Source organism: Triturus cristatus, chromosome 12, assembly GCF_964204655.1.
Source record: "Triturus cristatus chromosome 12, aTriCri1.1, whole genome shotgun sequence".
Lineage (NCBI taxonomy): Eukaryota > Metazoa > Chordata > Amphibia > Caudata > Salamandridae > Triturus > Triturus cristatus.
Window position 1 is genome coordinate 18,618,495 of NC_140595.1, and position 26,071 is coordinate 18,644,565.

At 49.4% G+C, this 26,071-nt stretch overlaps 1 protein-coding gene across 1 annotated transcript in view; it reads right to left on the bottom strand.

The window, feature by feature from the left end:
• LOC146772224 (N-acetyllactosaminide beta-1,3-N-acetylglucosaminyltransferase 3-like) overlaps window positions 1-25,036 on the bottom strand; it is a 165,719-nt gene extending 140,683 nt beyond the window's left edge. Inside the window, exon 1 of the mRNA XM_085639003.1 lies at window positions 20,716-25,036. The gene's annotated coding sequence lies outside the window, so the exon portion shown is untranslated. The remainder of the gene's footprint in view (window positions 1-20,715) is intronic.
• Window positions 25,037-26,071: the final 1,035 nt, after the last annotated feature.

Below are 26,071 nucleotides of genomic sequence, written 5' to 3' on the forward strand. Positions count from 1 at the left end.
ATTTTGCAGGCTGGACAAGTGCCCTCCTTTGTTTTGTCCCATCTGGATGTTAATGCCCCAATTGGCAGGGACCCATGCCTCAGCTGAGTATATAATTTTCTGGCTAAAGGAGGCTGAACTAAGTCCAAGAATGCCTCAAAGGCAGAATCTGTTTTCACCATTAGGAACTCAGAGGACAGCCTCCCCAGAGAGGTAGAGCAGCATACTTTTTTGGAATTGTAAGATCTTACAGCTGCCCGTATCTCTGACTTCTGGATCCTCACACAACTTATAGCCGGAGTATCCCAAAGATGGGCCAGACCAACTAGATACAGAGAAGTCTTAATATGGAGAAGCCATGGTATTTTCTTGTAGTTTAGCTGTCTCCATACCGCTATAAATTCCCCTCTAAAAGTTAAAAGTTCAGGGACAGACCATAGCCTTTTCCAGAAAAGTAATGGTCGTAGGGCCGCCAGGTCACTTACGGATTCTAGGTCCATATCCAAACGTAATGGTATTAGGGGAGTGCTCTGGGGGAGGCCGACCAACCCGCGAATAAAGGCATGTTCTACCTTCTGCAAGTTGGATGTGTTTATGTGGCCCCACAACTCAGCGGCATATAAAGCCGCTGACCTCACCTGAATTTTATAAATTTCCAGCACAGGAGTGATTGGCTTAAATATAGAGGTTCTATGAGATCTTCCGATTCCTCCCGCTATCTGTGAGAGCCTCAGGGAAGATTTAGCTACATGAGCATCCCATGTAAAGTGCTCAGTTAGGGTAACTCCCAGATAAGTAAAGGTCTTAACTCTTTCAAGGGGGACCCCAGCTAATGTAGGGTTCGGACGGGTGCGCCTAGGGGGACTGAAGATCATAAACTTAGTTTTCCCCAAATTAATCTCCAGTCCCCTCGAGGCACAAAAGATCAGAAAGCCGTCCAAAACCCGCTGGATACCCGTTGATGTCCGCGACAACAACAATGTGTCGTCAGCGAACATCAAAGCGGGCACCCTGCCAGAAGCCAAGAACGGTGCATCGCTATCCTTGAGGTTATTTAGTTCATTAATCAGACCGTTAACATATAAACTGAACAGTGTGGGAGCCAGTACACAACCCTGTCGAACCCCACGAGTTACAGGAAAGCGGGCTGAAAGTTCCCCATTCTTCCCGCACCTCACCTGTGCAAAGTTCCCTGTATGGAAGCGAACCAGGACGTCGAGTAGAGACATTGGTAAACCAAGATCCTTCAGGACCGACCATAATTTCTCCCTAGGGACCAGATCAAATGCGGCTCGCAGGTCCACAAAAACGAGATAGAGGCTGCCACCCTCCATTCTTGTGGTTTTCCAATAAAGAACCTGGAGCCGAAAGATCTGGTCAAGAGTAGAAATTCCTGTTCGAAAACCGGCTTGCAAAGGCATCAGAATTTCATTCATTTCCATCCAGTCAAGTACTCTATTAAGAAGTATTCTACCCATCAGTTTTTGGGTAGTATCCAATAAACTGATGGGTCTGTAGTTGGATGGAGCAAGTGGACAGCCCTTCTTAAATATTGGAACGATCTCGGCTCCAAGCCATGTCTCTGGCAGCATTGAACCCTGCAAGACCGCATTAAAAAGAATGGTCAGATATGGTGCCCAAATTTTAGGTTCGGAACGGAAAAGGTCCCCAGGAATCTTATCAAGCCCTGGCGCTTTGTTTAAGGGTAAGCCCTTGATTGCAGATTCAACTTCTTTTAGGGAGATGTGGTCAGAGTAATAGTCGACCCCATTTCCATCTGTTAAATCATAAGGGCTCGTCCCTAGTCCTAAGTGACTCTGGGGTAGGGAGGAATCTGAAAGAACAGTCGTCTCTGGGACTGGTATATGATTCTGGACCAAGTTGGCAGTGGTCCTTGAATCAGGAGTAGAGTAGAGTTCGTTGCAGTGTGCCTCCCATACCATGGGGGCAATATTAGATACCCCCTCCTCCGGCTCGCCTCTCGATGAAAGAGAGACAATATTCCAGAAATTCTTGTAATCCTTAAGAAGGAGTGCCTGTCTCATATCCTCCCATCTGGTTTCCTCCCACTCTTTCCTAGCCCTGTTCAGTTCCTTCTTATAGGCCAACCTTAATGTTCTAATGTTAGAAGTAACCTTTGATTTAATTGTGGCAAGCATGTCTCTCTTTGCAATTTTGCAAGCATAGTCATACCAGGGGTGAGTTTTAGCCCTTGGGCATCGAGGCCTGGTCATTGGATAAAATATTTCTCCAAGGGTCGTGGTCAACTTCCTATGTATTGCTACAGCCTGGGTAGGAGAGGCAAGGTCCGCCATTTCGCTAATTAATGGAGTGGCAATCTGGTAAATTTTTGCGAGGCGTATTGGTGAATTCAAGCATATTGGCCTTTTAACCCTTCTCCTGTTATTGGTCAAAATATAAGGTGGAGGGGCTGGCAATGTACTTGGATCTGTGTTGAATAGACCAAAAGCGCTAGGCTTAAGCATTAAAACCAGGGCATTGTGGTCGCTATCTTGCCTATTTACAACAGTGAAATCTTTGAGCTTGTCCCAATGTTTAGCTTCTATTAGAATGTAATCTAGAATAGAAGTGCTGTTGGATCTGTTGAATGTTGGTAATCCAGAGCATGGATTATCAAACCTTCCATTGCACGCCCATAAGGACATTGCAAGTGTGAAAGATTTGATTTGTAAGACAAGCTTGGTCCATGCCCTTACTGGGGCTATCGCAGGAGATGGAATAGAACCCGAGGAGTCCACTTCATCGGAATCATCACAATGAGGGATACTCAAGGGTTCGTACTGGCAATTGAAATCACCGGCTAAAATAATCGATATTGTGGGGTCAAGGGACTGGACAAAGGAGTCAAGAGTAGTAATAACGTTTGACTCATTTCCATTTAAAGTGGGTCTGGAATAAATGTTTATAAGGGCCACTTGTGACTTGTCTGGTAGGATTAGTAGGACACATTGGATGTCTAAAGAGTTTGTTCCTAGTGCAACAGCTTGGATCCCCAAATGTGTTCCTACCCAGATAGACAAGCCGCCAGAAGGGCGGCCCTTACCTGAGGATACCGCGAGGATATCAAAGGTCGCAAAACCGTGGCATACACTCCCTTCCAGGGCCCAAGTTTCTTGCATAATGCAAATGTCATGGTCTGCCATAAAGGTAAGCCACTCTGGCTCCAGTAATTTATTCCTAATTCCGGCTATATTCCATGATAGAATCTTCACGCATCCCTGTTTCCTTTTGTCTAAGCCATACGCCTCCTTCTCCTGTTCTATTAAGGGAGCTTGCACTGAAGTTTCATCTGTTCCCTTTTGTGCCCCCGCAATATCGTTAAGGGAGGAATCAGCGCCAGGGGATTGAGGAGAGGTAGTCACCGTCGATCCGGAGCCACCCTTCGGGTCAGTATGGATTAATTCCGTACTAGGGGTTTCCCCATGGATCAGTCAATCTACCTCCTCTAAGGCGCTGAACCTATTCCTATGGGCATATGTCTGAAGGGAGGGGATGGGATTTTGAATACGTTCCATGAATGGCTTCCACTGACTGGTCCTATTTTGTAACAGGAACTGATTTCTATCGCTTTGGGGCCTCTGTGCATAGGTTAGGTTTGGGCTTTAAGTGGGGTAAAAATAGGACAGATGTAGGGGAAATATCTGAGAATTCCACCAAGGGGGAATTCTACATATATAATCCACTACAACAGGGTCCCTAAAATTAATAATTATGACATCTCCTGCCACTGATTTGGGGCCCCTTCCAATCCACTCAATTCTTCTCACCGCTAAAATTTCCCCTGTCATGTTGGGGGGGAGAGGTCTATTTTTACTTAGCCATTGAATACATTTGTTTTTCAAATCACTGTCATATTCTTTTTTCCCCTCGGAGAGGGTTGGAACACCTGCTAGGACCACCACATAAGGTTGTGCTTCTGGGGGGAGATTAATAAAACACAGCTGAGAAGTACCAGCCCTAGGCTCCTCAGATATCTTTGCCATAGACTGAACAATTTTTGGGGGCATCACATTCTCTTTATAGTGTGGCCTAAGAATGGCAGAGGGAGTCCTTGGGGGCTGGGAGGTGGAATTCGCTACCATTGAGACAGGGGGAAGTGTAAACGTGGGGTTTGTCTGTTTATCAATACTTGTTGGAGTTCCCTGGATTGAGCTCTGTGCTACTCGGGTATCATCAATTACTACCCTCGAACTGTCAGTTGCAGGAACTATCTTGTCCTTAACAGTTGTAGACTTCACTGTACCCCCTTCCAACTTATTTATATAGGACGAGATTCTATCTAGTTTGGAAACAAGGGGTTTGATATGGGAGGCTATAATTCGCTCCAAACATGTCTGTAAATCGGCCACCATGTTGGAGACCCAACAAGGCACCCCTACTTGGGGATGCAGTGAGCTATCTAGTGGGGTCACCAAGTTGTGATTGGGCAACGATTTTTTTCCAGGTTTTCTAATTTTATTCTGACAACAGTTTTTCCTTAGTTTATGGCCTAGCTTCCCAGGTTTTACAATCCCTATAGGAGAGGAGGAGGGAGGAATAGAACGGACGTCCGCGGCATTATTAAAAGGTAACACAGGAGCCTGGACTAATTCCTCATTCCTCTCAAGGTCTGGGGATATCTGTGAACATGGGAGCTCTACATAGGTAGGAACAAGATAGGAATCAGCAATCGTAGGGTCAATAGTAGTAGCAGAACAGTCCCCCGCATAATCTTGTAAACATAAAGTAGGAGTAATAGAGAGTCTCCTTTCTGTGTTTTCTATGGCAGTGGCTACAACACCAATAGTCTGTTGTAGCATTTTATCAATGGCCGTAAGTGTCGGTAGCGGTTGAGTCGCAGTTGGATGAAGTCTGGTATTAGGGCGTGCAGCTACAGACTTTGACACTTTACCCGGTTTGGTCATGGTATATAAAAGGTTCTGTATACTATAACGGATAGAACCACTGTAACGTAACACAGGTCAGAATTATAAGCAAATCAATGAGAGCCACATCAAAGTAGAAATGGCTCGGTTGGACCATGAACAGTGCCTTCGTTACGCAGCCAGCCGGAGCTCAATAGTCAAAACCACTACCGGGATGTCTATAACAGGATTCAAATGGTGTGGCCCAGCCCAGCCGCGACCAGCCCCGGATGGCCACAGACGGTCCCGCCCTTGTCCCGGGCTTCTCCCGCGACGCGGGAGCAGCGTCGATGCTTTAAGCGCCTCCTGGCGCGCAACTATCGGTCAGCTGGTTTGAAGCGCTAGGGCTGCTGGGGCGTGTAGTCCCGACTCCCCACTGCGGCCGCGCTGGATGTAAATGCGGCGGCGGGAGACCGGGACTGCTTCAATCAGCAGGGCAGCAGGAGCGGACAACGAAATCCAGAGGACTGCACCACTGGGAAGGAGCGAGGAACAAAGAGCCAGGTAGGAATGCGAGTTAGAACCCCGCTCTGCCGAAGCAGCGTCGATGCTTTAAGCGCCTCCTGGCGCGCAACTATCGGTCAGCTGGTTTGAAGCGCTAGGGCTGCTGGGGCGTGTAGTCCCGACTCCCCACTGCGGCCGCGCTGGATGTAAATGCGGCGGCGGGAGACCGGGACTGCTTCAATCAGCAGGGCAGCAGGAGCGGACAACGAAATCCAGAGGACTGCACCACTGGGAAGGAGCGAGGAACAAAGAGCCAGGTAGGAATGCGAGTTAGAATCAATACAATGTGTCTGATTTCTACAGCACAATTACAACACAAAGAGAGAGTGTTTGTATGTGTTCTCTTGTTTTGCAGAAAGCTCTGACAGAAATCCGTGGATGACTCAGAATGCCAGTTTGGTACCTGCACGTTTCAGAACATTTGAAAATTCATATAACTTTTTAGGTCTCGGTTGGCGATAGCGGCGCACATGCGCTGCTCTCGGCATTCGAGAGTTTCTTGGAATCAATACAGAATCCGAAGCTCTCCGAGGCGGAGTTGAAGCCCCGCCCATCTTTTCAATTAGGTAGCGTCATCTCACATGCAAAACGCTGGCTTCTGATTGTAAAGAAGGCTTCTTAGTCCCTCCTTGTTGCCATCTTGTCTCCTTTTGCCGCCGCCCCCAGGATTGGATTGTTTACTGGTGGCGTGACACTGTCTCCTTCATTAGTCCCTACGCACTTTTCGCGCGCTTACTTTCGCATCGGCTTTCACTTAAAGTGATAGCGCAATGCGAAAATAAACATGCGGCTGCCTTTGCGGTACCGCGCTTGTTTGTATATGCTGTTTATTTGGCTACCACTCATCTCAAAACAAGAGTGGAGTCAGGGCACACAATCGTTATTCCCACCTCATTTTATTTATTTACTTGCAGATTTCTATAGCGCGAACTCGACCCTGTGTCGTTCATGCTGAGTGAGAGTAGAGAGTGACTTCCTGTGCCCTCTGCAATGATTGACGTCAGTGCTTATCTTCCTGTACCATCTGTTCTAGGTGACATCAACACTTGCCTGAGTGAGTGACAGCGGGGCTTGTCTTCCTGTGGCATCTGTAGGGATTAAAAGTACCCCCTGGATGTCTGTATTGATTGACGACTGACACTACCTTTCTGTGTTGTAGATGATGAGTCACACTTGTGACTTGTGCCTACTTCCTTTGCCACCTACTGTAACTTCCGGGCTCCCAGTGTAAGACGCCTCCAGGCGCTTATCTACTGATATGCTTTGCTACATTGAGTGACGGGTTGGCCTCTCATCCATTCATGTACCAGCCGACACCAGAACTGAAAATCCGTGCCCCCTCTAGTGAGTGATAGTTGGGCTGCTTGACTTTAGTAAAGTTTAGTTTAGTCGTCTGTGGTGACAGCTGGAAGTGTACCAGAGGTGCCATCTTGTTTCAGCTCCAGTGACTGTCAACTGGCCGACGTCCTCTGATATCTAGTGAGTTGTTAATGCACTGTCAGTTTGTGCCGCCCTCATTGAGCGACAGTTTTGCTGGTGTGCTCTGCTGCCTTTTGTGTGTTTACAGCGTGTACTACATTGTCACACATCTGGCCTGCCAAGCTGTGCCCCTTCTAGGGCCACTCAAGATGGAGCTTGTGCACTTGTATTCTAGAAATGGATGAATTTCCTTACACACCATTTTGTGTGTGCTCACAATCGGTCGCTGTGTATTATGCATACGGTCTCAGCTCAAGCCCAGCGAGCAGGGCAATTACCACTGAGTAGTCCCTGCTCTGCGTGCCTTCTGCAGACACCTGGCAGCCAAGAGGACATCTGACTAATCTCTCTAAGTAGCTGCCAGGGACGTGTCTCCGTGTGAAACCGCTGCTATATACCGACGGGGGCTTGCAGCCGCACCCGCATCGAGGGGTGTGCAGCACAGGAGCGCATGCCAGCATCTGAGGCAGCGTGCTCTCTTTAACATAGCAAGTGTATGTGTCTCGCAGTGCACCCTCTCTGTATCTTCACAGATGGCTACACTCCCGGTGCTCTCTTTAATAACCCGTTTATACGCCCCGAGCTGTCTGTTATCCTGCCTATAATCACCTCAGCTGCTGCTCCGAGCGTCATTCATTGCTAAATTGTTTACAGCGTCTGTAATTGCCCATGTATGCACTAAACCAGAGTTCTTCAATCTGTGGGGCACGCCCCCCCCACCAGGGGGGCGCGACACCATCTCATGGGGGGCACGTACTCCACACTAAGATCTTCCCCTTTGTTGGGCTTCTACTGTCCCGCATTGCAAGTCTTCACCCATTTCAAATGGGAATTTTTTAATTGTAGAGCTCTGGTAACAGAGGGTTGGAGGGGGGAGGAAGGGGAAATAGATAAGGCAAGACATGCCCATGCTTTTGTCATGTAAAGAGAGCTGAGATAACTGTTCCAGGAGGGTGCTAATTCTTAGAGCTGAAATGCTTCAGCTGCAGTGGGCGGCAGGGAGTCTCCTGCTAAAAACGAAAGCAATCGACCTGTTGCTTCGCGTTTGATTTCATAGCAGAGGAGACTCCTTGCCTCCCACTGCAGCTGAAATGACTGTTCCTTGCTTTCAGTTTAGCAGAGGAGACATCCTGCCTCCCACTGCAGCTGAAGCATTTCAACTCTACAAGTTTAACTCCGTCCTGGGAGGGTTAGCTCTTAGCAAAAGGAGACAGTTTCTTTTAAATTTACACAGGCAGGCACGCAACGCCCACAGGGCTTCAAGTTGCCAAAAGCAAAATGCCAGCCAGCCATGTGTTGTTTAAACAACCTGCAAAATTATTATCTTGACACTAAATATGCTCATAAAGAAGTATGTATACATTTGTAATGTGACTTTCCTGTCTTTATTTCATTTTATTATCAGTCATGGATCATTCAGGCAGCCCTAGAACACAATTAAAAGTGCTTCTATTTATATTTGCTGTTCAAGGTATGCACACACAAGTGCTGACAATACAGCTTTAGGTGACTGTTCATTTTTTTATTTTTGTACTGCCCGGGTCATCAAAATAATGAGCTGGCAACCCTAATCATAAAACTGGAAGTTTGTTGTAAGATCAGCACAATTATTTCCTCCACCCTGATCCCTGGTTAATGCCATAATAGCAGCCATAATAGCAATAGTTTAACATATCTGAAACCCTATGCTGCGTCAATAACCTGCTGAGTTACTTCAAGTGTTTGGGAATGCACCGTGCATTCAGACAACTCGTTCCTCATTCTCTCCCTTCACTTTCATGCGCACCCTGCACTCACAGCGATCGCAATGCCCTCACACTGATCCCGATGCACTCACACCACTCACCCGCTTACCCTGTACTCACATTTATAACTCTGCACTCAAAATGCACTTGCACTGTCCATCCTGTACCTCACCCTGCAGTAACACAAGCACACTGCTCACACTCATGTCCCCCTTACTGCTCAATCTGCAATTTCACTCAAATACGACCAGCACTAACCATACATTCATTCATCCCACTCTGCACTTACATCCGCACCCAAATTCACATGGTCACCTCACTCACCCTGCAGTCACTCCTCTTACCCTACTCTCACACTGTTGTATCGCTCACCCTGCACTCACACGGGTACTCCTGACACCCACACAGCGCAGAGGTTTAATGTGGCTGCTACAAAGAACGTGTACCAAGCAGATCAAAGAACTGAGTGTGAGTAAACAATGAGTAGTGCTATAAAAAATTAAATGTTTGCCAGGAAGGTGCTATAGAGAGACGAGGTGCATTGTTGGTGAGTGGTAGTGAGGAAATTCATGGATGAGGAGGAAATGGGGGAGGGGCACCAAAACAGACCGTTCCACTGTGTGCGACCAGTGCTAGGGTCAGCCCTGGCTGGGAGTGTTCGCTCCCACCCAAAGTTTGGGTCTAGTTGCGCCCCTGTACACAAGTATGGGCATGTCGTGCCCATCAAGGTTTTCTTCCTAAATTACTAAAGGTCACATTTACATGCACTGCAGTCCAGCCTTCCAGGGGGCCCCTGCATAGAGGCAGCTCTGTTTTTGCCCTGATGGCTTGGAATAATTCCTAAACAGATTCTTGTCAATACCGCTTTGTTTCATTCCTTTTTAATGTGATTGATGTGAGGGAGTCTATTACTATTTGCAGAGAAATGTTTTTGTTTTATGCAACAACCATAAAAAAGTTTCTTTTAGATCAAAACGGGTCCTCACATATGAGAAATTGGAGGATATCACAGATATTATTCGCTGTAAAATGTGTGGGCTGCTGCTTTATTACAACAGTGAAAACACACATCACTATCTCTGAACATTAGATGTAAACCCTTTTAGAATTTCGACCATAGCGCCTGTGCACCGTTAGTAGCCTGGGTAAGGCAGAGCTGAAAGTGAATCATTTAATCTCAAAGCTGTTCTGAACAGGGGCCCCCAAAATAGTATTGGCCCAGGGCACCCAAAATCCTTAACAGGTCCGTGCCACCACAAAGTCTGTCAGACAACATTGCTCTGAAGTAAAATAGGCAACATCATTCATTTATTATCAGTTCTATAAGCCCGATGTGTCCTAAACCCCCACTGCTTCAGGCAAGCAACTTATCGTACCACTAAGGAATTCTCAATTAGGTGTTCGGTCAGTGCCCTCTCTGTGGACTTTCACCTTTGTCTTCGGATCCATAACTGGTTGGTGGGAAATTATCCCATTATAATGCTGCCTAAAACGTTTGTTAATGGTTCCTAGAGAACAATTGTTTCTCGTGTACCTACTCTGAGCTAGAGAGTGCTCGAAAAATCTTTTAACACTGTCTCCCTTACAGTCACTGTTTTAGCTGAAAATATCTGCAGAATATTCAGCTTTGAGATAGCTGCTATCCAAACTCTCTTGCCTTTCAGCTCGTCGTATTTATGTGAGATCGGGTTCTCAGCACTTGCGGTATTAAAGACTAAGTACCGTTCAAGACTGGATGTGGAGCACAACCTGAGGATGGCAGTAGCAAAAGTCCATCCACAGATTGACAGACTATGTGGCTAAAAAACGGCACACCCGTCACATTTATGTTGGTGGTGTTATTATTAATCTATGTCATGTGTAAAACAAAGCATCCTAAACAATTTGCTGACATTTTATCTTGGAAAACTGTGTTTTGAACTGTGTAATAAGCCTCTGTCATTTCACCACACCCACTAACAAACCTGCAGTTTACTAAACACTCTTATTGTGTTGAACATTATTTGCCGGATATGGCCTCTGATATGCTCGTGGCGGTCGATTATGTAGTGTACCAGTTTCCAGAAATTTCTGTCAGGTGGTGGGGGGGCCCAACAGCTAAAATAATTCAGCTGGGGGGCTCAACCTACAAAAGTTTGAAGACCTCTGCACTAAACAGACGGTTGGTGCCTCGCAAACCATCTCTATAAATACCTTGTCTCTGTATTCAGACCAAGTACTTCTTTTCAACAGCAGTCATTTCAGGGGGCAGACAGTTTCAGTTTCCCGAATATGTTGCATAAAGTTTCTGGTCTTGTCCTTGCAGTGATAAACAACTTATTGGAGAGAGTTGGACTCAGAGAGTCGATATAGTGTGGGTTTAAAACCGATTTGGGGGGTGCAGAATGAAGGCTAATGTGAAAGACGATGCCACAGACTGACCCGTGATTCACTTTAATCGCATCATCAACGGCAGCAATTCCAGCAGCTCGGCCTCCAGGCCTTTTTAAAAGCCTAGAGTCAAGCCGCGGCGCAGCCAGTCTGTTGGCTTCATTTGACCAGTGGCCCTTGATCAGCAATTTCTGATGGCCCGGCTACTGTTTCTCCTCTCTCGCCACAAGCACAGCGTGGAAATAACGTGGTACAAGGCCCACTTTTAAGGATGCTGTGGTTCACACCCCAGAAATGCACTGAAGCGCATCAGCCCCCCACTCCGTTCACACTATACGTAACACAATAAACAAGCATTAAAAATGCAATAGGTCTGCCTTTCATTAAGTTAAAGCCATTTGCTTTCCTATACAATACCATTACCAAAGCAAATGGCTTTAACTTAATCAAAGGCGAGACCTATTGTATTTTCAATGCTTGTTATACAAGCATCAGAGTTCGGAAAGTGTAGGGTTTTTTATATTTTGCACGTTTCACTTGTTTTACCGTCCGTCCGTCTGTCTATCTATCTGTCTGTCTATGAACCCCTCTCTTAATCTGCAAAACTCTTCCCAAAGTCAGTGTTAGGTCCATGTATCCTATCTTTAAACAAGCATTTGCAATGCAATAGGTCTCGCAACTGCGAGTTTTGGAGCTATTGGTATTGTAAATGGTATTGTAAATGACAATGCCTTTAATTTATTCACAAGCATCAGGCATCAGACATCCACAAGCATCAGACATCAGGCATAAGACATCCACAAGCATCAGGCATCAGACATCAGTCATGAGACATCAGGCATCAGGCATCCACAAGCATCAGACATCAGTCATCAGGCATCAGACATCCACAAGCATCAGACATCAGGCATCAGGGATCAGACATCAGACATCCACAAGCATCAGGCATCAGACATCAGGCATCAGACATCCACAAGCATCAAACATCAGGCATCAGACATCCACAAGCATCAGACATTTACAAGCATCAGACATTAGACATCAGGCATCAGACATCAGGCATCAGACATCATGAATCAGACATCAGGCATCAGACATCCACAAACATCAGGCACCAGGCATCAGACATCAGGCATCAGACATACACAAGCATCAGATATCAGGCATCAGACATCCACAAGCATCAGGCATCAGACATCAGGCATCAGACATCATGCATCAGACATCATGCATGAGACATCCACAAGCATCAGACATCAGGCATCAAACATCCACAAGCATCAGACATCCACAAGCATCAGACATCATGCATCAGACATCAGGCAACACACATCCACAAGCATCAGGCATCAGACATCAAACATTGGGCATCAGACATCAGGCATCAGACATCCACAAGCATCAAGCATAAGACATCAGGCACCAGACATCCACAAGCATCAGACATCGGGAATCAAACATCAGGCATCCGACATCAGGCATCAGACATCAGGCATCAGACATCAGGCATCAGACATCAGGCATAAGACATCATGCATTAGACATCATGCATCAGACATCCACAAGCATCAGACATCAGGCATCAGACATCCACAAGCATCAGACATCCACAAGCATCAGACATCAGGCATCAGACATCATGCATCAGACATCACGCATCACACATCAGGCAACATACATCCACAAGCATCAGGCATCAGACATCAAACATCAGGCATCAGATATCAGACATCAGGCATCAGACATCCACAAGCATCAGGCATCAGATATCCACAAGCGTCAGGCATCAGACATCAGGCATCCACAAGCATCAGACATCCACAAGCATCAGGCATCAGGCATCCACAAGCATCAGGCATCAGACATCAGGCATCAGACATCCACAAGTATCAGACATCAGGCATCAGGCATCCACAAGCATCAGACATCAGGCATCAAACATCAGGCATCAGACATTCACAATCATCAGGCAACAGACATCCACAAGCATCAGGCATCAGACATCCACAAGCAGCAGGCATCATACATCAGGCATTAGACATCCACAAGCATCAGGCATCAGACATCAGTCATGAGACATCAGGCATCAGACATCCACAAGCATCAGACATCAGGCATCAGACATCCACAAGCATCAGACATCAGGCATCCACAAGCATCAGACATCAGGCATCAACCATCAGGCATCAGACATCCACAAGCATCAGGCAACAGACATCCACAAGCATCAGACATCCACAAGCATCAGGCATCATACATCAGGCATTAGATATCCACAAGCATCAGACATCAGTCATGAGACATCAGGCATCAGACATCCATAAGAAGTGGAGAAGTGTAGCTCACTGGTTAGAGGAGGCATACCCTGAAGCAGAGGTCAGACCCGGGACCAGGGTTCAATTCCCGACGCGGCAGGGTCCGGAGCCCAATTGTCCACGGACTCGATAATTCTCGCTTCGGTGCCCACTCTAAGCACGAGTTCACACTATGCAGCTCTGGGCAACAAGCTTGCTTAATCTCCACAACGGCCCCCCCGCGGCGGGATGCCTGGCTTTCACCTTGGGGATGCCCAGTACGGGTTATCTCACAGGGAAAAAACCAGGACGGGTTCCCAATGCAAGCGCCAAGATGCCCAAGGGTGAGTTGAGCGCTATATAAGAACTAGTAATAATAATAATAATAATAATAAGCATCAGACATCAGACATCCACAAGCATCACACATCAGGCATCAGACATCAGATGTCAGACATCAGGCATCAGACATCAGGCATCCGCAAGCATCAGGCATCAGACATCCACAAGCATCAAGCATCAGACATCAGGCATCAGACATCCACAAGCATCAGACATCAGGAATCAGACATCAGGAATCAGACATCAGGCATCAGACATCAGGCATCAGACATCAGGCATCAGACATCAGGCACCAGACATCCACAAGTATCAGACATCCACAAGCATCAGACATCAGGCATCAGACATCATGCATCAGACATCAGGCATCAGACATCCGGCATCAGACATTCACAAACATCAGGCATCAGACATCAGGCATAAAGACATCCAAAAGCATCGGGCATCAGACATCCACAAGCATCAGACATTATGCATCAGACATCATGCATCCAACATCAGGTGTCAGACATCATGCATCAGACATCATGCATCAGACATCCACAAGCATCAGACATCAGGCATCAGACAGCCACAAGCATCAGACATCCACAAGCATCAGACATCAGGAATCAAACATCTACAAGCATCAGACATCCACAAGCACCAGACATCATGAATCAGACATCGGGCAACACACATCCACAAGCATCAGGCATCAGACATCAAACATCGGGCATCAGACATCAGGCATCAGACTTCCACAAGCATCAAGCATCAGGCATCAGACATCCACAAGCATCAGACATGAGGTATCAGACATCATGCATCAGACATCAGGCAACACACATCCACAAGCATCAGGCATCAGACATCAAACATTGGGCATCAGACATCAGGCATCAGACATCCACAAGCATCAAGCATAAGACATCAGGCACCAGACATCCACAAGCATCAGACATCGGGAATCAAACATCAGGCATCCGACATCAGGCATCAGACATCAGCCATCAGGCATAAGACATCATGCATTAGACATCATGCATCAGACATCCACAAGCATCAGACATCAGGCATCAGACATCCACAAGCATCAGACATCCACAAGCATCAGACATCAGGCATCAGACATCATGCATCAGAAATCACGCATCACACATCAGGCAACATACATCCACAAGCATCAGGCATCAGACATCAAACATCAGGCATCAGATATCAGACATCAGGCATCAGACATCCACAAGCATCAGACATCAGGAATCAGACATCAGGAATCAGACATCAGACATCAGGCATCAGACATCAGGCATCAGACATCAGGCATCAGACATCAGGCACCAGACATCCACAAGTATCAGACATCCACAAGCATCAGACATCAGGCATCAGACATCATGCATCAGACATCAGGCATCAGACATCCGGCATCAGACATTCACAAACATCAGGCATCAGACATCAGGCATAAAGACATCCAAAAGCATCGGGCATCAGACATCCACAAGCATCAGACATTATGCATCAGACATCATGCATCCAACATCAGGTGTCAGACATCATGCATCAGACATCAGGCATCCACAAGCATCAGACATCCATAAGCATCAGGCATCAGGCATCCACAAGCATCAGGCATCAGACATCAGGCATCAGACATCCACAAGCATCAGACATCAGGCATCAAACATCAGGCATCAGACATCCACAAGAATCAGGCAACAGACATCCACAAGCATCAGACATCAGGCATCAGACATCCACAAGCAGCAGGCATCATACATCAGGCATTAGACATCCACAAGCATCAGGCATCAGACATCAGTCATGAGACATCAGGCATCAGACATCCACAAGCATCAGACATCAGGCATCAGACATCCACAAGCATCAGACATCAGGCATCCACAAGCATCAGACATCAGGCATCAACCATCAGGCATCAGACATCCACAAGCATCAGGCAACAGACATCCACAAGCATCAGACATCAGGCATCAGACATCCACAAGCATCAGGCATCATACAGCAGGCATTAGATATCCACAAGCATCAGGCATCAGACATCAGTCATGAGACATCAGGCATCAGACATCCATAAGCATCAGACATCAGACATCCACAAGCATCACACATCAGGCATCAGACATCAGACGTCAGACATCAGGCATCAGACATCAGGCATCCGCAAGCATCAGGCATCAGACATCCACAAGCATCAAGCATCAGACATCAGGCATCAGACATCCACAAGCATCAGACATCAGGAATCAGACATCAGGAATCAGACATCAGACATCAGGCATCAGACATCAGGCATCAGACATCCACAAGTATCAGACATCCACAAGCATCAGACATCAGGCATCAGATATCATGCATCAGACATCAGGCATCAGACATCCGGCATCAGACATTCACAAACATCAGGCATCAGACATCAGACATAAAGACATCCAAAAGCATCGGGCATCAGACATCCACAAGCATCAGACATTATGCATCAGACATCATGCATCCAACATCAGGTGTCAGACATCATGCATCAGACATCATGCATCAGACATCCACAAGCATCAGACATCAGGCATCAGACAGCCACAAGCATCAGACATCCACAAGCATCAGACATCAGGAATCAAACATCCACAAGCATCAGACATCCACAAGCACCAGACATCATGAATCAGACATCGGGCAACACACATCCACAAGCATCAGGCATCAGATATCAAACATCGGGCATCAGACATCAGGCATCAGACTTCCACAAGCATCAAGCATCAGACATCAGGCATCAGACATCCACAAGTATCAGACATCAGGTATCAGACATCATGCATCAGACATCAGGCAACACACATCCACAAGCATCAGGTATCAGACATCCACAAGCATCAAGCATCAGACATCAGGCATCAGACATCCACAAGCATCAGACATCAGGAATCAGACATCAGGAATCAGACATCAGGCATCAGGCATCAGACATCAGGCACCCGACATCCACAAGCATCAGACATCAGACATCATGCATCAGACATCATGCATCAGACATCAGGTGTCAGACATCATGCATCAGACATCCACAAGCATCAGACATCAGGCATCAGACAGCCACAAGCATCAGACATCAGGAATCAAACATCCACAAGCATCAGACATCCACAAGAATCAGACATCATGCATCAGACATCAGGCAACACACATCCACAAGCCTCAGGCATCAGACATCAAACATCGGGCATCAGATATCAGGCATCAGACTTCCACAAGCATCAAGCATCAGACATCAGGCATCAGACATCCACAAGCATCAGCCATCAGGTATCAGACATCATGCATCAGACATCAGGCAACACACATCCACAAGCATCAGGCATCAGACATCCACAAGCATCAAGCATCAAATATCAGGCATCAGACATCCACAAGCATCAGCCATCAGGTATCAGACATCATGCATCAGACATCAGGCAACACACATCCACAAGCATCAGGCATCAGACATCCACAAGCATCAAGCATCAGATATCAGGCATCAGACATCCACAAGCATCAGACATCAGGAATCAGACATCAGGAATCAGACATCAGGAATCAGACATCAGACATCAGGCATCAGACATCAGGCATCAGACATCAGGCACCAGACATCCACAAGCATCAGACATTCACAAGCATCAGACATCCACAAGCATCAGACATCAGGCATCAGACATCATGCATCAGACATCAGGCATCAGACATCCGGCATCAGACATCCGGCATCAGACATTCACAAACATCAGGCATCAGGCATCAGACATCCACAAGCATCAGACATCAGGCATCTGACATCCACAAGCATCAGACATCAGACATCAGGCATCAGACATCATGCATCAGACATCATGCATCAGGTGTCAGACATCATGCATCAGACATCCACAAGCATCAGACATCAGGCATCAGACAGCCACAGGCATCAGACATCCACAAGCATCAGACATCAGGAATCAAACATCCACGAGCATCAGACATCCACAAGCATCAGACATCATGCATCAGAAATCAGGCAACACACATCCACAAGCATCAGGCATCAGACATCAAACATCGAGCCTCAGACATCAGGCATCACACATCCACAAGCATCAAGCATCAGACATCAGGCATCAGACATCCACAAGCATCAGACATCAGGAATCAGACATCAGGTCTCAGACATCAGGCATAAGACATCAGACATCCACAAGCATCAGGCATCAGACATCCACAAGCATCAGGCATCAGACATCCGCAAGCATCAGGCATCAGACATCAGACAGTGTGCTCAGTTGTATTATGTCCGCTGGAATAGTAGCAAAGTAAACAAAGCAAAGTACTAACTTGTACTACAAAAAGTATGTGCGCTGCTATTAATATAAAGCTTAGCGTGCAGCGCAGTTATGTGCTCATGGCAACCTAAAAACAAACAAAAATGTAAAAAGACCGTGCACTGTTGGCATTAAATAATGTTAAAGACGTACATCTCGAACATGCAGGCTTTTGTAAGCACATGATAACGTGAATGTTTAAAAAGACGAACAAGACAAGCCCGGTGGAGTGTGGCGCGCGTGCTTGGCGGGGGCGGGTGAGCGCATTCCAGGCCGGTGAGCGGACCCTTTGAAGTAGGATGCCAAACGGATTGCATGGCGGCACGATGCACGTGATTGTGCGCGTGCTCGCCATGCAATCCGCTTTTGGGAGCACTTTTGGGAGCCCCTTACTAGAGTCTCGCCTGGCGATCGCTTACGCGATAGCCAGGCGAGACCTAAAAAGTTCCATGCAGGTTCAATAACAGGGTCAAAGTTTGATGAAATTGAGCACAGATGCAGATCTGAGTTACACAATTTAGGGTCCCTCTTATGTAAAGGTTGGGGGGCGGTAATCCACCGAAATATTACGGAAATCAATTAAAAGTGGCAATGGGCGACAACGCACAAGTACGGCGGAGGGGGCACCCCCCATGTATATGACGGAGTGTACCGCCCTCTGGTTCATAAGTGCCATGGATGACAACAAGTACGGCGGAGGGGGTACCACGCATGTATGTGACAGGGTGTACCGCCCTCTGGTTCGTAAGTGCCATGGGGGCCAATGCACACATGTACGGCGGAGGGGGAATCCCTCATGTATGTGACGGAGTATACTGCCCTCTGGTTTATAAGTGCCATGGATGACAATGCACAAGTACGGCGGAGAGGGCATCCCCCATGTATGTGACAGGGTGTACCGCCCTCTGGTTCGTAAGTGCCATGGGGGCCAATGCACACATGTACGGCGGAGGGGGCATCCCTCATGTATGTGACGGAGTGTACCGCCCTCTGGTTCATAAGTGTCATGGATGACAACGCACAAGTACGGCGGAGGGGGCATCCCCCATGTATGTGACGGAGTGTACCGCCCTCTGGTTTATAAGTGCCATGGATGACAATGCACAAGTACGGCGGAGGGGGCATCCCCCATGTATGTGACAGGGTGTACCGCCCTCTTTTTCGTTAGTGCCATAGGCGACAATGTACACATCCACGGCGGAGGGGGCACCCCCCATGTATGTGGCAGGGTGTACCGCCCTCTGGTTCCTAAGTGCCATGTGCGACAACGCAGAAGTACGGCGGAGGGGGCACCCCCTATGTAAGTGACAGAGTGTACAGCCCTCTGATTGTAAATGCCATGGGCGACAACGCACAAGTACGGCGGAGGAGGCACCCCCTATGTAAGTGACGGAGTGTACAGCTCTCTGATTGTATGTGCCATGGGCGACAGCGCGCATGTACGGCGGGAGGGGGCACCCCCTATTTAAGTGACGGAGTGTACCGCCCTCTGGTTCGTAAGTGCCATGGGCGACTTGTAGTACGGCGGAGTGGGCACCCGGACCCCCCATGTATGTGACGGAGTGTACCGCCCTCTGGTTCGTAAGTGCCATGGGAGACTTGTAGTATGGCGGAGTGGGCACCCGGACCCCCCATGTATGTGACGGAGTGTACCGCCCTCTGGTTCGTAAGTGCCATGGGAGACTTGTAGTATGGCGGAGTGGGCACCCGGACCCCCCATGTATGTGACGGAGTGTACCGCCCTGGTTCGTAAGTGCCATGGGCGACAAAGGACCTGGACGGCGGAGGGAACACCCGCCATGTTCGTGACATACATGTCCATCCTTCAAACTCGACATAAGGCGCTAAAGCGTAACTTCAGAGCTAGTATGTAATATGAATATACCATGTATCCGGGCAGTAGCATTACTGTACCGTCTCACTGTCCAGCCTACGCTCCCAACATTGTGGGTTTTCAAATTCATCACTGCGAAGGCTCCCGCGCACAGCCCCTGTCTTTCGAGTGAATTAAACCGAGAAACCCCTGTCTGATGGCCGATGCGCTGTCGTGACGCGTCATCAAAACAACAGTGTCACTCTCGTAAAAATACTTGCTATTTTTCTAAAAATGTACAACACAAAAAGGGTAATTTGAATTTTTTTTAGGAGTATCAATAAAATTGATCCTGCTAACAATAAAATGTAAAATGAAAGCTTTATTAAGTGTTTTCTAAAGCGCTGGTTCCCGTCTTTTAACTTCGGAGCTCTGAGATGAGAAGTGCAGCAGGTCTGAAGCGCGAGAAAGAACCAGGTGAGTGCAGCTGTCCCACTCCGGCGGGGGACACCCAGGGTCGGCCAGGGACAGAAGAGAGACGGGCACCCAATAAAGGGGGCCCCATCGGTGAATTGGAAAGCTGTAAAAGGGGCCCATGTTTACCAATTCGGGCAGTTTTGAATGTGTACAGACGAGCTGTTTACGTGTTTTACGCGGCATGGAGGAGTGCATGGATGTCAGCTTGGTGCATGCAACGCTTGTTTTCATATCAGGGACATCAACAGCAAGAGCCGGTCCAACAGACGACAAACAGGCCCGGAAACGGCCCACACACCGACCTGTCAGACCAGCCGGGCAGGCACTGACCCCGGGTCCCTGGCTGCACCCATCCATCCCACATTATTCAATCGCAAACCCTTAGAATCGGATTCAACCAACGGTCTCATGAAAAGGTCAGTTCTGAGACAAATGTGTTGGACTTACCGCATGTGGGTTGAATCCCAGCGTGCTGTTGGTCCCAGTCTGGTCCTGGCCTCTGGCTGTCTCTTGCTCAGGTGAGTTCCCTCTCCCAGTGCGCTGCGGACACTGCGTGCAGTGCTGCTGGTTCCACCAGACTGTCCCAGGCTTGGCTGAGATTCAGGTGAAGTATGCTGTTGCCTCAACCCAGCCCTGTCCTCTAGCTGTCACTTGCTCAGGTGTGCTCCTGCTTCCAGTGACCAGTGGATGCTGTGTGCACTGCAGCTGCTTCCACTGCACCAGGCTCTCCCTGGCCTGGGTGAGGGTCAGGTGGAGGATGCTGTTGCCTCAGCCCTAGCCCTGGCCTCAGGCTGTCTCTTGCTCAGGTGTGCTCTTCCTTCCAGTGCTGTGCTCTTTCTTCCAGTGCTAGCAGACACTGCTTGCAGTGCTGCCGGTTCTTCTGCACCAGGGCTCTCTCCCAGGTTTGGTCGAGGGTCCAGTGGAGTATGTTGTTTCCTCAGCCCTAGCCCTGGTCTCTGGCTGTCACTTGCTCAGGTGTGCTCCTGCTTCCAGTGACCAGTGGATGCTGTGTGCACTGCAGCTGCTTCCACTGCACCAGGCTCTCCCTGGCCTGGGTGAGGGTCAGGTGGAGGATGCTGTTGCCTCAGCCCTAGCCCTGGCCTCAGGCTGTCTCTTGCTCAGGTGTGCTCTTCCTTCCAGTGCTGTGCTCTTTCTTCCAGTGCTAGCAGACACTGCTTGCAGTGCTGCCGGTTCTTCTGCACCAGGGCTCTCTCCCAGGTTTGGTCGAGGGTCCAGTGGAGTATGTTGTTTCCTCAGCCCTAGCCCTGGTCTCTGGCTGTCACTTGCTCAGGTGTGCTCCTGCTTCCAGTGACCAGTGGATGCTGTGTGCACTGCAGCTGCTTCCACTGCACCAGGCTCTCCCTGGCCTGGGTGAGGGTCAGGTGGAGGATGCTGTTGCCTCAGCCCTAGCCCTGGCCTCAGGCTGTCTCTTGCTCAGGTGTGCTCTTCCTTCCAGTGCTGTGCTCTTTCTTCCAGTGCTAGCAGACACTGCTTGCAGTGCTGCCGGTTCTTCTGCACCAGGGCTCTCTCCCAGGTTTGGTCGAGGGTCCAGTGGAGTATGTTGTTTCCTCAGCCCTAGCCCTGGTCTCTGGCTGTCACTTGCTCAGGTGTGCTCCTGCTTCCAGTGACCAGTGGATGCTGTGTGCACTGCAGCTGCTTCCACTGCACCAGGCTCTCCCTGGCCTGGGTGAGGGTCAGGTGGAGGATGCTGTTGCCTCAGCCCTAGCCCTGGCCTCAGGCTGTCTCTTGCTCAGGTGTGCTCTTCCTTCCAGTGCTGTGCTCTTTCTTCCAGTGCTAGCAAACACTGCTTGCAGTGCTGCCGGTTCTTCTGCACCAGGGCTCTCTCCCAGGTTTGGTCGAGGGTCCAGTGGAGTATGTTGTTGCCTCAGCCCTAGCCCTGGTCTCTGGCTGTCACTTGCTCAGGTGTGCTCCTGCTTCCAGTGACCAGTGGATGCTGTGTGCACTGCAGCTGCTTCCACTGCACCAGGCTCTCCCTGGCCTGGGTGCGGGTTAGGTGGAGGATGCTGTTGCCTCAGCCCTAGCCCTGGCCTCAGGCTGCCTCTTGCTCAGGTGTGCTCTTCCTTCCAGTGCTGTGCTCTTTCTTCCAGTGCTTGCATACACTATGTGCAGAGCTGCTGTTTCCACTGCACCTGGCTTCTCCCAGACTTGGGTGAGGGTCAGGTGGAGGGTGTTGTTACCTCAGCCCTAGCCCTGGTCTCTGGGTGTCACTTGCTGCTGCTTACAGTGCTAGAAGACACTGCGTGCAGTGCTGCTGCTTCCACTGCACCAGGGATCTCCAAGGCTTTGAGGAGAGTCAGGTGGAGGATGCAGATGCCTAGGCCTGAGTCCTGGTCACTGGCTGTCTCTTGCTCAGATGTGCTCTTTCTTCCAGTGCTAGCAGACACTGCTTGCAGTGCTGCCGGTTCTACTGCACCAGGGCTCTCTCCCAGGTTTGGTCGAGGGTCCAGTGGAGTATGTTGTTGCCTCAGCCCTAGCCCTGGCCTCAGGCTGTCTCTTGCTCAGGTGTGCTCTTCCTTCCAGTGCTGTGCTCTTTCTTCCAGTGCTAGCAGACACTGCTTGCAGTGCTGCCGGTTCTACTGCACCAGGGCTCTCTCCCAGGTTTGGTCGAGGGTCCAGTGGAGTATGTTGTTGCCTCAGCCCTAGCCCTGGTCTCTGGCTGTCACTTGCTCAGGTGTGCTCCTGCTTCCAGTGACCAGTGGGTGCTGTGTGCACTGCAGCTGCTTCCACTGCACCAGGCTCTCCCTGGCCTGGGTGAGGGTCAGGTGGAGGATGCTGTTGCCTCAGCCCTAGCCCTGGTCTCTGGCTGTCTCTTGCTCAGGTGTACTCTTCCTTCCAGTGCTGTGCTCTTTCTTCCAGTGCTAGCAGACACTGCTTGCAGTGCTGTCGTTTCTTCTGCACCAGGGCTCTCTCCCAGGTTTGGTCGAGGGTCCAGTGGAGTATGTTGTTGCCTCAGCCCTAGCCCTGGTCTCTGGCTGTCACTTGCTCAGGTGTGCTCCTGCTTCCAGTGACCAGTAGATGCTGTGTGCACTGCAGCTGCTTCCACTGCACCAGGCTCTCCCTGGCCTGGGTGCGGGTTAGGTGGAGGATGCTGTTGCCTCAGCCCTAGCCCTGGCCTCAGCCCTGGCCTCAGGCTGCCTCTTGCTCAGGTGTGCTCTTCCTTCCAGTGCTGTGCTCTTTCTTCCAGTGCTTGCATACACTTCTCCCAGACTTGGGTGAGGGTCAGGTGGAGGGTGTTGTTACCTCAGCCCTAGCCCTGGTCTCTGGGTGTCACTTGCTGCTGCTTACAGTGCTAGAAGACACTGCGTGCAGTGCTGCTGCTTCCACTGCACCAGGGATCTCCAAGGCTTTGAGGAGAGTCAGGTGGAGGATGCAGATGCCTAGGCCTGAGTCCTGGTAACTGGCTGTCTCTTGCTCAGATGTGCTCTTTCTTCCAGTGCTAGCAGACACTGCTTGCAGTGCTGCCGGTTCTACTGCACCAGGGCTCTCTCCCAGGTTTGGTCGAGGGTCCAGTGGAGTATGTTGTTGCCTCAGCCCTAGCCCTGGCCTCAGGCTGTCTCTTGCTCAGGTGTGCTCTTCCTTCCAGTGCTGTGCTCTTTCTTCCAGTGCTAGCAGACACTGCTTGCAGTGCTGCAGGTTCTTCTGCACCAGGGCTCTCTCCCAGGTTTGGTTGAGGGTCCAGTGGAGTATGTTGTTTCCTCAGCCCTAGCCCTGGTCTCTGGCTGTCACTTGCTCAGGTGTGCTCCTGCTTCCTGTGACCAGTGGATGCTGTGTGCACTGCAGCTGCTTCCACTGCACCAGGCTCTCCCTGGCCTGGGTGAGGGTCAGGTGGAGGATGCTGTTGCCTCAGCCCTAGCCCTGGCCTTAGGCTGTCTCTTGCTCAGGTGTGCTCTTCCTTCCAGTGCTGTGCTCTTTCTTCCAGTGCTAGCAGACACTGCTTGCAGTGCTGCCGGTTCTTCTGCACCAGGGCTCTCTCCCAGGTTTGGTCGAGGGTCCAGTGGAGTATGTTGTTGCCTCAGCCCTAGCCCTGGTCTCTGGCTGTCACTTGCTCAGGTGTGCTCCTGCTTCCAGTGACCAGTGGATGTTGTGTGCACTGCAGCTGCTTCCACTGCACCAGGCTCTCCCTGGCCTGGGTGAGGGTCAGGTGGAGGATGCTGTTGCCTCAGCCCTAGCCTCTGGCTGTCTCTTGCTCAGGTGTACTCTTCCTTCCAGTGCTGTGCTCTTTCTTTCAGTGCTAGCAGACACTGCTTGCAGTGCTGCCGGTTCTACTGCACCAGGGCTCTCTCCCAGGTTTGGTCGAGGGTCCAGTGGAGTATGTTGTTGCCTCAGCCCTAGCCCTGGTCTCTGGCTGTCACTTGCTGCTGCTTCCAGTGCTAGCAGACACTGCGTGCAGTGCTGCTGCTTCCACTGCACCAGGGATCTCCAAGGCTTTGAGGAGAGTCAGGTGGAGGATGCAGATGCCTAGGCCCGAGTCCTGGTCACTGGCTGTCTCTTGCTCAGATGTGCTCTTTCTTCCAGTGCTAGCAGACACTGCTTGCAGTGCTGCCGGTTCTACTGCACCAGGGCTCTCTCCCAGGTTTGGTCGAGGGTCCAGTGGAGTATGTTGTTGCCTCAGCCCTAGCCCTGGTCTCTGGCTGTCACTTGCTGCTGCTTCCAGTGCTAGCGGACACTGCCTGCAGTGCTGCTGCTTCCACTGCACCGGGCTCTCCCAAGCCTGGGTGAGGTTCTGGTGGCTGCCGCCTGCGTTACTGCGACACGCGCAGCTGTCCGTGGATTTACCTCCCACAGGTAGGGCGTGGCTCGGGCTGCTCAGCTTGGATGTAAATATTGATTTAAAAAATATCTGTTTTAATGATGGAAGTGGTGGCAGTGCGCAGTCTGCGGCAGATGTGTGCTCCGTCATGAGTCACGCGCACAGACCCACCTGCTGGGAAAGGTTTTATGGCATTACAATCTCCCGGAACTGGGTTAAATTGATCCTTCCTCATAGCCCATGATTGCCTCAAGATTGAGGGCTTTAAGCCTATGCGTGGTCATGTCAATATGTTTTCCGGTTTCTTTTTAAAGATTTACCATAGACATGTGTTCTCTTTATGGTGCACGAACAGCCACGTTTGAACGCTCTCACGCGAAGACAGTCCTTAGATAAAATGACCTCTTTAGTATCCGGCAGCATCAACGAACCTCTGTACAGTGACCTCTCACCCCAAGAGAGGTCAAGGGGTCCGCTCAAGCGTCGCTACAAAAATAAAGGTCGTTTGGCAACATATTTTTATTGCATCTTCTAAACCTTGTTTGTGAATAAAGCAACTAAAAGTTCACTTCATTTATTTTCGCGAGCCTGACCTGTGCTGGAAGGCTGACGGGGCTGAGTGGGGACGCTGCACCCAAGGGGGCCAATGGCTTTTAGTAAACCTCTAGTTCACAAACGTTTTCTCACGTCCATGAAAGCCGGACTGTGAGGTCTCCATCAGGCCCCGGGGAGAGTCACACCCCTAGTGCAAAAGCCGGCAGCAGGGAAGCGTGAGGAGTTAACCGAGCTGGCCGAGGGGCTTCTCACTTTCACTCCCTTGGGAATAGTAATAGCATTAGTGAAGGCGTAGTAGACCTTTATACCCATGAATGAGTCCTCAAAGCGTATTAGTGAAGGGGTAGTCGAGGTTTATACACATGAATGAGTCAACAAAGTGCATTAGTGAAGGGGTACTAGAGATTTGTACCCTTTAACATGTTGCCAAAGCACATTAGCGAAGGGGTAGTGGAGCTTTGTACCCTTCAACAAGTT